Source organism: Aquarana catesbeiana, linkage group LG03, assembly GCF_042186555.1.
Source record: "Aquarana catesbeiana isolate 2022-GZ linkage group LG03, ASM4218655v1, whole genome shotgun sequence".
Taxonomy (NCBI): domain Eukaryota; kingdom Metazoa; phylum Chordata; class Amphibia; order Anura; family Ranidae; genus Aquarana; species Aquarana catesbeiana.
The window spans coordinates 602,799,317-602,812,222 of NC_133326.1; positions in this window are offsets into that span (position 1 = coordinate 602,799,317).

A 12,906-nucleotide genomic window follows, 5' to 3' on the forward strand; every position below is an offset into this window, starting at 1 on the left:
TCCCATTGCCATCTATGTCCTTGGTCTTTTTGGACTTAATGCGCCTCCCCCCTCTAGTTCCTCTCTTAGTTCTACCAATCTTTTTGTACCCTGGTTGGGCCTGGGAAAATCCCAGTTCTGATGTCCAGGGTTGTATGTATTGTTGGTTTCAATACCTTCAGTGTGATTGAATGCATATTGGCTGCTAGAATTAGCAGTATCCTCCCTCATTCCGGGGGATGGTTGGTAAGGGCCTCCTTCTGGGTACTGAATGTCCCCCAAAGGTGAAAAATGATTCTGTACTGGTACATTGTAAACAGAATTGTAGTCCCCCTCATAATGTACTACAGGCTGTTCGCCATAGTTATTAGGGCGAACATACCCGGGGCCTCGGAGGTATGGTGGAATGGATGTACGTTGGTCCAAATGGTCTCCTTGCAGGTGACCATTATTGGTATAATTATTATAATTATACCCATTGTTGTTTCTAGATACAATACCGCGCCCCCGTACTGAAGGTGGGCCCCGTATTGGGCCTCTTCCACGGCCACGCTGAAAGCCGCGGTGAGGAGAATCATGCCTATATGGCTGTTGAGGGAAAGGTCCCTCCTGAGAATGTTGTGCCCCCAACCCAGCTTGGCTGGGGTAAGGGTATGGAGCAGGAGGGCGTTTAGCACTCATCCTCTGGGGGGGTGGCTGAGCCCTGCCAGGATATGCATGGGCCCCCTGAGGGGGTGCCGCAACATGATTGCTGATATTACGTGGACCTCCCTGGGGGGCAGTCATGACCTGATTGCCAACGTATGGAATAGTGTCCATCGATTGAGTGACCTCACTATTTTGTTCAGCGAGTAATTTCTTTGCCATTCAAATACTGTATGAGACTCATAGTCTGCTATGTCTCTATTGAATTTTTTTCTTTTTTTCATTTTTTGTTCTTTATCCTCCTTTTCTAGAAGTTTGAGCAAACCCTTGGATCTATCCAGATACTCTTCACCCGTTTGGAAGGGGGTAAGTTTATCTTTGATCAGCTTAATTTCCTCATCTAGTCTAGCCAATTTACTGGCCTTCCTTTCAAGTAGGAACCTCAGGAGACTGATACCCGCCTCATTGAAATGTTTGTACCAGCCTTCTAAATCGCTCTCTCCTTTCTGGGGGCCTACATCCCACCTGAGGCTACGGGGTACCATGTGTTTCTTGACATAAGTTTCCAGAAATGCAATGTCCCATTGTGTATGGATCTCTGAAACAACCAAATTCTTTAATCGTGTGAACAATCCCCCAATATCACTATCTCCATTTTTATAGGGTTCAAAAACACCTTCGGTGTTCACCACCCTGGTGGCCCTAAACTCAAAGATGTCCATATCAAGAGTTATATGATTATGGCCAACTTGATAAAGACCAACTATGTAGATGTTAGCAGCAATAAGAAAGTACAGAATCTGGGAAAATAAAAAAATATATACTGCGCTAACATAAAATTAAGAGGAGCTGCGACTAAAAGTAGTAAACCATAAATCCAATAAAATTCAAAAAGTCGCGCTGAAAAAAGAATGAGAGTGGCAACAAACAGGTGCCTACAGCATCATGAGAGATTATGAAAATAAGTAGTGGTCACTGAGCAAATACTACTTGGTGTATATATAAACACCACAATGAAAATTAAATAAATAGAACACAGGTATTGCTCTCTATGTTCAAAAAAGGAGAGAAAAAAATATAATAAATAAAATAAATAAAATAAAATAAAAGTAAAAAATATTGAAATCAAAAAATATGTGATTGAATGTGAGCGACAGGTGAATGCCTCAAAACACTAAGGCAAAGTGCAACAGTATAACAAATATCTGTCTCAGAGAACCGTGCAAATGCAATAGAACATATACAGTGTAGAAAAAAAATATTATTACGGTGTAATAATAATAACAAGCTTATGTATTCAAACAGAAGTCCATATCCATACAGGAATAGTACTTAATAAAGTTCGTGCATACTTTATAGCACAAAAAAGTAGTGATGAGTGTCCCCAAGTGCTGAGTGAATAAAAACCAAAACTTTGCTGCAGTGACTAAGGTGCGTAGGCAGACCTCCACCATTCAAAACTGCTGCCTCTTACCAGAAAAAAATTGGTCTCTAGGTTATAGGAGACCTCAAGGGCGGATGGCTGCAACCCCAGCCAGGGATCTGTACAGCAGGCGCTTGTTATCAACCGAATCCCGGAACTCTCTCCGCCAATCACTCCATGGTAAGTAAGATATGTCCCCATAAAAAAGATAAAAAGCTCCACATAGCATAAAATCTAAGGTTTTATTGTATAAGAAGTATAGATTGCACTTACAAGATCAGTTGTATATACAAGCATACAGAAACAGGAACGCCGGCCGGCTACAAAACTACCCGTGTCTTCCGGGTGTACAGATCGCAGTGTCGTCGGGACGTAGCTCCTCCTCCCTACGTCGTTTCGTCACAACAGGACGTGGTCACGGGATGTGAGCAACGTCCCGACGCACCGCTTAAATAAACATACTAACAACATCTCATTACAATAGAAAAATTTGAAGCGCCATCTTGCTTAAGGGAAACATTATGGGCAAATACAAAGCGTTACCTCTGTGATAGAAGTTCGGGGCATAGTGACAATATATGTACAGTCCCTATCAAGTCTATCGTATCCAACACATCAAAACACAGAATTGAAGGCTACTCATAAAAAGAGATCTCTTATAAAAAAGGAAACAAAACTCCATGCAGTCAAATGATAAATTACTGTCATTTAAAAAATTATGTATCTATAGAAGAATTTAACACACATAACTCTGCAACAGAATCAAGTGTATATACCCTGATTAATCTCAATAAGTTTATTCCAAAAATGCAGATGATCTAATCCAAGGGTGATTATGACGCCAAATGGGAAAAATAATTAAAAATTCTAATGAAATGGATAAAGAAAAAATATTAACTAATCTGTAACCTAAGTGTCGGAGGTCATCATTGGCAAACCCCTATTTGTTGACTAACGACACAATAGAAATGAACATAAAAATTGTTAAGATATAAATTAATTAAAATTGAAAAGCCGTTTTCCTGAAAAGAGAGGGCACTTCAAGTACAAAAATTCATAGAGCGCCTATCTAGGCCATACAGACAGATAACAACCCCACATATACTATATAAAACTGAAAGATAATAATGAAAAAAAAAAAAAAAATTATAATTAGAATAGAAAATATATAACTGGGTAAAAAGAGACCTGACGGTATTGAATATAAATATAACCCCCGCTCTCTAGGAATTGTCTATAAAAGAATTGACATCGACATCGATGTTAAGGCCAAAGGGGGTGTAGGTCTTTAATTTATGGACCCAGGCCATCTCTAATCTGGAAATGGCTCGAACCAGAACACTCCCCCTCCAATGGGGCTTGAATTTGTCTATCCCCAGAAAAATAGTGCCTGTGGGGTCTCTGTTATGAACTGTCAAGTAATGTTTTGATACAGAGTGCTTTGTAAATCCTCTCCTGATATTATTAATATGTTCGTTTAATCTCACCTGCAGGGGTCTTTTCGTTCGGCCCACATACTGCAGGCCACACGGGCACTGCAGTAAGTAGACGACCCCCGTGGTGGAACATGTGATAAAGGGCTCAATGGTAAAAGATTTACGTGTGCACGTAGAAGTGAAGTTCACCGATCTCCTATTCCTACAGCCATTTATCGAACATACCTATCAGGTCCCACACTTACCAGACAGGTGAGTCCGCTTGGGCAGAGGGTAGGCTCCCTTACGTATCCGATTCGGGGCCCCTGGTAGAGTAGACAGGAGGCCCATGAATGCGGAATGGTATGAGGGCCTGATGTTAGGGTCCTGGAGCAAGGTGGTCTGGCAATCAACCGGTAGAACTTCAAGACTGATGGAGCAGATGCTCAGCAGGAGCTAATCAGGCTGGTCACACACAGGCAGAGGTCGGCAACGGGCTGGCGGCAGCGGTACAAGGGAGTAGGCAGAAACAAGGTCAACCAAGCCGGGATCGGGTTCAGGCAGCAATCAAGAGAGGTCCAAAGGCAAGCCGGGTCACAACGGGTCAAACTACAGAGATACAGGAACACAGGAAGATCACGGAACAAGGTACAGAGCTGTTTGATCAGGCAGCACCGAATCAGGGCAGAGGCAGGCTTAAATAGACTAATTGGCGCCAAACGCCGCGCTCGTGCACGCGCCGATTCGCCAAGGCGCCCCCGCATGCGCCGAGCGCGCCCCCGACACCGGCGTGCACGCCCACACTACCGGGCACGCCCATAGGCGGACGCGCACTAGCGCGAACGTACGCACGCACGCCTGGACGCCACCCTGCACGCCACGGCTGGTCAGCCCAGACACTCCGGTGCCCCCAGGAACACGCGCCCCGGCACGCACAGAGACACGAGCGCCAACGCGCCCCGGCGCCCAATCAGGTAACCTCTCTGACAGTGCCCCCTCCTCAAGGGCAGACTCCGGATGCCCAGCTGGGCCATCTTTGCGGCATGAGAGGTTTTAAAAGACTGCAGAAGTTCTCTGGCATGTAAGTTACTTTCCGGCTCCCACGAATTATCTTCGGGTCCATAGCCCCTCCATTTTACAAGGTATTGAACCTGATTGCGTCTTCTTCTGCAATCTAGAATTGCCTCCACTTCGAACTCCTCTTCGCCATCAACCGCAATAGGTTTGGGTGGGCCAATGCTACGACCGGAAAAGAAGTTGGGGGTGACCGGCTTCAGGAGGGACACGTGGAAGACTGGATGTATCCTCAGGGAGTTAGGAAGGTCAAGTTCGTAAGCCACGTTATTGATTTTTCTTTTAATCAAGAAGGGACCCAAGTATTTGGGGCCCAGTTTTCTGGATGGACAGGCCAACTTGAGATTAGTGGTAGATAACCAGACAGATTTGCCAGGTTCCAGAACAAGTTCTCCCCGTCTCTTCTTGTCAAAGATTCTCTTGTAATCTTCCTGAGCCTTGGTCATGGTTTCCTGCAGCAATTTGTTGTTGTTTGAAAAGAAATCCAAAGTTTCGGATACAGCAGGAACAGGGCACTCGGGCATAGGTCCAGGCAGGAAGGATGGGTGGAAACCATAGTTGGCATAAAACGGTGACTGATTGGTAGCTGAGTGTAGTGAGTTGTTGTAGGAGAACTCCGCGATGGGAAGCAGGGAGGCCCAGTCATCCTGGGAAAATGCAGAGAAACAGCGAAGGTATTGCTCCAAGGTTTGGTTCGTCCTCTCGGTTTGTCCATTTGACTGAGGGTGGTAGGCCGAAGAAAATGACAATTCGATTTCAAGGGCGCCACAAAGGGCTTTCCAGAATCTGGAGGTGAACTGGACGCCTCTGTCCGAAACTATATTGGTCGGTACTCCATGCAGTCTGACGATCTCCTTAATAAAGATGGAAGTGGTCTCCATGGCCGAAGGGGTGCCCTTCATGGGGAGAAAATGGGCCATTTTAGACAGCCTGTCTACCACGACAAAAATGGACGAAAAACCTTCTGATGGGGGGAGTTCATCGATAAAGTCCATTGAAATCATGGCCCATGGTCTCTCTGGAACTGGTAATGGTCTCAAGAGACCCCATGCTCTTGTCCGGCTACTCTTGTTTCTAGCACATGTGTTGCAGGACTCCACATACTCCTTGCAGTCTTTAGAAAGGTGAGGCCACCAAAAGGTGCGTTGGACAAGATCAGTTGTCTTCCGTGTGCCGAAATGACCGGCAAGTTTGTGATCATGGCACAAGCTTAACACTCGCACTTTTAGCTCCTCAGGAACCACAATTTTATTCTTGAACCAGAACAGCCCATCCTTGGTACAAGCTTCAGCGGGTGGAGACATTCCCATAGAGGATCGTCTGATTTGGGAGATAAGATCCTCCTGTAGGATCAGGAAATTTCCGGAGGGGAGGATGGTGTCTGGAGACAAGGCCTTCGCAGAATCCAGAAACATTCGGGAAAGGGCGTCGGATTTGACATTCTTGGAACCGGGTCGGTAGGTTATGTGAAAAATAAATCGGGAAAAAAAAAAAGTGCCCATCTGGCCTGCCGGGGTTTCAATCTCTTGGCCGTTCTTAGGTATTCTAAGTTTTTGTGATCCGTGTAGACCAAAATGGGGTGAGCTGCACCTTCCAAGAGATAACGCCATTCCTCCAGGGCTGCTTTAATGGCTAGAAGTTCCCGATCTCCCACGTCGTAATTCTTCTCGGAAGGGGAGAGTTTGTGTGAGAAGAATCCCACGGGTACAAGAGTGCTTTGGCACATTGTCTTTGTGAGAGCACGGCTCCAACCGCGACTTCGGAAATCTACTTCTAAGACGAAGGGCAAGGCAGGGTTGGGATGCTTGAGAATAGAGGCTGACGTGAACAGCGCTTTGAGTCTTTCAAAGGCCTCTTGAGCCTTAGGAGTCCAGCAGAACCGGCTTCCTTGTTTAATGAGTTCCGTAATAGGAGTTATAATCGAAGAGAATCCCTTAATAAATTTCCTATAGAAATTGGCAAAGCCAACAAAACGCTGTACTCCTTTCTTGTCTAAAGGTGCAGGCCAATCCAGGATAGCAGATACTTTTTGCGGATCCATTTTGATGCCGTTGGGGGAAATAATCAAGCCTAGAAACTGGATGGATTGGAGCTCAAACTCGCATTTTTCAAGTTTGGCATAAAGCCCATGTTGTCTAAGCCGGGTGAGTACGTTTCATACGTGTTTGCGGTGCTCAGTCAGGGAAGCAGAGAAAACAAGGATATCGTCCAGGTAAATGATGACATATAAGTCCAAGAAGTCACGAAAGACATCGTTGACGAAGTCCTGGAATGTAGCCGGTGCGTTGCACAGACCAAAGGGCATGACAAGGTACTCGTAGTGCCCGAATCGAGTACGAAAGGCCATCTTCCATTCGTCCCCTTCTCTTATGCGGATCAGATTGTAGGCTCCACGGAGGTCCAGCTTGGTGAAGATGGTGGCAGATCCTAATCTCTGGAATAATTCGGGAACCACAGGTAGTGGGTATCTGTTCTTTATAGTGATTTTATTAAGCTCCCGGTAATCAATGCAGGGACGTAAGGAGTGATCTTTTTTTTCTACAAAGAAGATGCCTGCCCCCGCTGGAGATGTAGAGGGACGGATGAACCCTTTTTTCAGGTTTTCGTCTATATAGACCTTCAAGGTGCCCAGCTCCTGCTCAGTTAAAGGGAAAATCCTCCCGAAAGGAACTTCAGTACCAGGTAGGAGTTCTATTGGGCAATCGTAGGGTCTATGTACTGGAAGAGTTTCTGCTCCCTTTTTACTGAATACGTCCAGGAAATCCTGGTAAGGTTCAGGAAGATTTTGGTAAGACTTAATTTCTGAATCTAGGCACAGGCATTGGGAGGATGTTAAAGGGGTCCCCCGTAAACAGTGTTGTTTGCAATATTCCGAAGAAAACTGGATCTTGCCCGTAGACCAGTCAATGCTGGGATTGTGAGCCTGTAGCCAAGGTATTCCTAGGATAATTGGGAAGAGGGGAGAGGAGATGACATCTAGGCGTAAAAGTTCCTGATGTTCCGGGCCAATGGTGGCCAGTAGAGGAACTGTTTCCTGGGTAACAGGACCGGAGCGGAGGGTGGAGCCGTCCGCTAGGAAAACTGCCAGTCCCTGGGCCTTAGTTTGAGTAGGGATATGATGGTCTTCGACAAAGGTCCGGTCAATGAATCCGCTACATGCTCCCGAGTCAATGATGACCCTTACTGGGATGTTCCTTCCAGGTAACTGTAATACAATGGAAAATGTTAGGTGGTTACCAGAACTAGGTAAGACAGGTGCACACAACGAGGAGGATGGCAGGCACTTACGTCTCTTATTTGGGCATGCTCTTGCAAAGTGTCCAGGCTCTCCAAAGTACAGGCACAGGTTAAGTGTGCGTCTGCGTGTCTTCTCCTCTGGGGTCAGAGAGGGACGGAGCAGTCCCAACTGCATGGGTTCAGGAGCTTCCTGGGTTGGAATAGATGAGACAAGTGGAGCTTGGTTCGGGGCACTAGGAGCCCTGGGTAACATCCAGGTGAGGCGTGGGTGGCCAACAGATCTCTCAGAGCGTCTTTCTCTGAGGCGGCGGTCAATCTGGATTGATAAGTTGATTAGTTCCTCAAGTGTCTGAGGTACCCCCACCCGTGCTAATTCGTCCTTCAAGGGGTCCGACAACCCCAGTCGATATTGGTGACGCAAGGCCGCGTCGTTCCACTCTGTATCTGAGCTCCAACGCCTGAACTCCACAGCGTAATCTTCGGCCACTCTGCAGCCTTGTTGAAGGGAGTGCAAGGCGGCTTCTGCCGTGGCTGTTAACTGAGGGTCCTCGTACAGCTGAGACATGGCTAAGAAAAAGTCACTCAAAGAATCCAGAGATCTGGCCTTTTGCTCCAGCAGATGGTGGGCCCAGGTCTGAGGCTCGCCGGTCAACAAAGAAATGACGAACCCCACTTTGGTAGCCTCCAAGGAAAACGTACGGGGTTGTAAGGCAAAGTAAAGTTCGCATGCGTTGCGGAACGCCCGGAACTTGCAACGTTCTCCGGAGAACTTTTCGGGTGGAGGCACCCTGGGCTCCGGTGGGAGCATAACTACAGAGGGTGCTGAGGCAGGATTAGCAGATGCTGCTCCCGGAGGGGAGGCTGAGAGGGCCTGGACCTGTCCTTCCAGTCTGGTATAGCCCTCCTGTAGGCTTTTGACGGCTTGGGTAAGGCCCGCTAGGTGCCTGCAAAGTTCATCCATGGGGAGGCCCACTGCCCGGACTCAGTCATGGCTGCCTGATACTATCAGGTCCCACACTTACCAGACAGGTGAGTCCTCTTGGGCAGGGAGGGTAGGGAGGGTAGGCTCCCTTACGTATCTGATTCGGGGCCCCTGGTAGAGTAGACAGGAGGCCCACGAATGCAGAATGGTATGAGGGCCTGATGTTAGGGTCCTGGAGCAAGGTGGTCTGGCAAGCAACCGGTAGAACTTCAAGACTGATGGAGCAGATGCTGAGCAGGAGCTAATCAGGCTGGTCACACACAGGCAGAGGTCGGCAACGGGCTGGCGGCAACGGTACAAGGGAGCAGGCAGAAACAAGGTCAACCAAGCCGGGGTCGGGTTCAGGCAGCAATCAAGGGAGGTCCAAAGGCAAGCCGGGTCACAACGGGTCAAACTACGGAGATACAGGAACACAGGAAGAACACGGAACAGAACCTCATTCATTTTCAACCTTAGTTCTCAGACTCTGACTGACTCCAAGATCAGAGTCCTGGACAAGGGTTTAAAATTTGCCCCACCCCGGAACATCAATAAGTTCCAAACGTATGTGGACATCCACAAATATGTCAGAAAACTTAACATTCAAAGGTACATGGCTTCAAATTCTGCCAATCCATCTAGAATTTTGAATGATGGCTTCTCCCATTCGTGTTTGTCCAACGCATCTTTGTTTAACCCCCCCTGGCCATCTCTCTCCCTCACTTAAAGTTTTTAGGGATTTGGCCTTAAGAGAGTTGGATGAAATGAATGTGAAGGTTGTGAGAAGTAAGAAAGATATTCAGCTGGGTATAGAGTCTTTGTGCAATAACAAACAACTTGTTATCCGCCCTGCGGATAAAGGGGGTGGGATTGTCATTCTGAACAAAAGTGATCATATGCATGAAATGTATCGTATTTTAAGTGACAATACCACGTACACCCGGTTGCCATCTAACCCTAATGCCGCTTATAAAACGGAATTGGAACTCCTGGTTACCAGGGGTCACAATTTTGGCATTTTAAATAAAAAAGAAAAGACATTTTTGGTCCCTAGGGTTCCCAGGGTACCGATAATCTACTATTTACCAAAGATACACAAGAACCTTGTTTGCCCCCCGGGACGTCCCATAGTTAGTGGGATTGATTCTATTACGTCCCGGGTGGGCAAATACATAGATTTCTACCTTCAACCTTTGGTACGTACCATGAGGTCTTACGTTAAAGACACTCGGGATGTCATCAATCTCCTCTCGAACCACACACCGAGTGAAGGGATGATATTGGTGACGGCCGATGTCACCTCGTTATATACGGTTATCCCCCATCAATTGGGTTTGGAGGCCGTATCTGACCATCTACATCGACTGTCTAACCTCCCTGAGGAACAAATTTTATTTATCATGTCACTATTGGAGTTTGCAGCGACGCATAACTTTTTTTGGTTTGATGGGAATTATTACCGTCAGGATAGGGGGGTTGCAATGGGGGCAAAATATGCCCCCAGCCTAGTGAATCTTTTTATGGCCAGGTGGGAGGAGGATGTCGTCTATGCCCAGCCAAGGCCCCAGGTGGCCTTGTGGGTTCGTTACATAGACGACATCCTCCTCCTGTGGGATGGCACAGTCTCTGATCTATCCGAATACATGTGCTTCCTCAACAACAATGACAGGGGCATTCAGCTTAACTATGAAGCTAGTCTGAAACAGATCAATTTTTTAGATCTCACTATTTCCATTCATAACAATCAATTTGTCACTTCTACATATTTCAAACCAACCGATAGGAACTCTTTTATCCCCCATGATAGCTGTCACCACGCCTCATGGCTCAAATCTGTACCTAAGAGCCAGTTTCTCCGACTAAAACGGAATTGTACAGATGTTGTCACCTTTCGGAATCAGGCACATATTTTGACCCAGAGGTTTGTTGCCAAGGGCTATTCCCCAGACTTTGTGGCCAATACGTTGGACCAAGTCGAAAAAGTGGACCGCAAAGATCTGCTTGTGGAGCGAGCTAAGGATCCGATCGATGCTTCGTTTCGTTGTCCTTTTGTCACTGACTTTACTTGCCAACACTCCAAAGTCAAACGTATTATAAATAAATATTGGCATATCCTTAAAAATGATAGGGTGCTGGCATCTATTTTGCCAGTCAAACCACAAGTAGTGTTCAGGGGGGCACCATCGCTCAAAGATAAAGTGGCACCCAACATTTTTGACCCTCCTATTTCAAGACCCAGTTTCTTTTCTGAGCTGACAGGTTATTTTCAATGTAGGAGGTGTCAGGTATGTTCGATAAATGGCTGTAGGAGTAGGAGATCGGTGAACTTCACTTCTACGTGCACACGTAAATCTTTTACCATTGAGCCCTTTATCACATGTTCCACCACGGGGGTCGTCTACTTACTGCAGTGCCCGTGTGGCCTGCAGTATGTGGGCCGTACGAAAAGACCCCTGCAGGTGAGATTAAACGAACATATTAATAATATCAGGAGAGGATTTACAAAGCACTCTGTATCAAAACATTACTTGACAGTTCATAACAGAGACCCCACAGGCACTATTTTTCTGGGGATAGACAAATTCAAGCCCCATTGGAGGGGGAGTGTTCTGGTTCGAGCCATTTCCAGATTAGAGATGGCCTGGGTCCATAAATTAAAGACCTACACCCCCTTTGGCCTTAACATCGATGTCGATGTCAATTCTTTTATAGACAATTCCTAGAGAGCGGGGGTTATATTTATATTCAATACCGTCAGGTCTCTTTTTACCCAGTTATATATTTTCTATTCTAATTATAATTTTTTTTTTTTTTTTTTATTATTTTCTTTCAGTTTTATATAGTATATGTGGGGTTGTTATCTGTCTGTATGGCCTAAATAGGCGCTCTATGAATTTTTGTACTTGAAGTGCCCTCTCTTTTCAGGGAAACGGCTTTTCAATTTTAATTAATTTATATCTTAACAATTTTTATGTTCATTTCTATTGTGTCGTTAGTCAACAAATAGGGGTTTGCCAATGATGACCTCCGACACTTTGGTTACAGAATAGTTAATATTTTTTCTTTATCCATTTCATTAGAATTTTTAATTATTTTTCCCATTTGGCGTCATAATCACCCTTGGATTAGATCATCTGCATTTTTGGAATAAACTTATTGAGATTAATCAGGGTATATACACTTGATTCTGTTGCAGAGTTATGTGTGTTAAATTCTTCTATAGATACATAATTTTTTAAATGACAGTAATTTATCATTTGACTGCATGGCGTTTTCTTTCCTTTTTTATAAGAGATCTCTTTTTATGAGTAGCCTTCAATTCTGTGTTTTGATGTGTTGGATACGATAGACTTGATAGGGACTGTACATATATTGTCACTATGCCCCGAACTTCTATCACAGAGGTAACGCTTTGTATTTGCCCATAATGTTTCCCTTAAGCAAGATGGCGCTTCAAATTCTTCTATTGTAATGAGATGTTGTTAGTATGTTTATTTAAGCGGTGCGTCGGGACGTTGCTCACATCCCGTGACCACGTCCTGTTGTGACGAAACGACGTAGGGAGGAGGAGCTACGTCCCGACCACACCGCGATCTGTACACCCGGAAGACACGGGTAGTTTTGTAGCCGGCCGGCGTTCCTGTTTCTGTATGCTTGTATATACAACTGATCTTGTAAGTGCAATCTATACTTCTTATACAATAAAACCTTAGATTTTATGCTATGTGGAGCTTTTTATCATTTTTATGGGGACATATCTTACTTACCATGGAGTGATTGGCGGAGAGAGTTCCGGGATTCGGTTGATAACAAGTGCCTGCTGTACAGATCCCTGGCTGGGGTTGCAGCCATCCGCCCTTGAGGTCTCCTATAACCTAGAGACCAATTTTTTCTGGTAAGAGGCAGCAGTTTTGAATGGTGGAGGTCTGCCTACGCACCTTAGTCACTGCAGCAAATTTTTGGTTTTTATTCACTCAGCACTTGGGGACACTCATCACTACGTTTTTGTGCTATAAAGTATGCACGAACTTTATTAAGTACTATTCCTGTATGGATATGGACTTCTGTTTGAATACATAAGCTTGTTATTATTATTACACCGTAATAATATTTTTTTTCTACACTGTATATGTTCTATTGCATTTGCACGGTTCTCTGAGACAGATATTTGT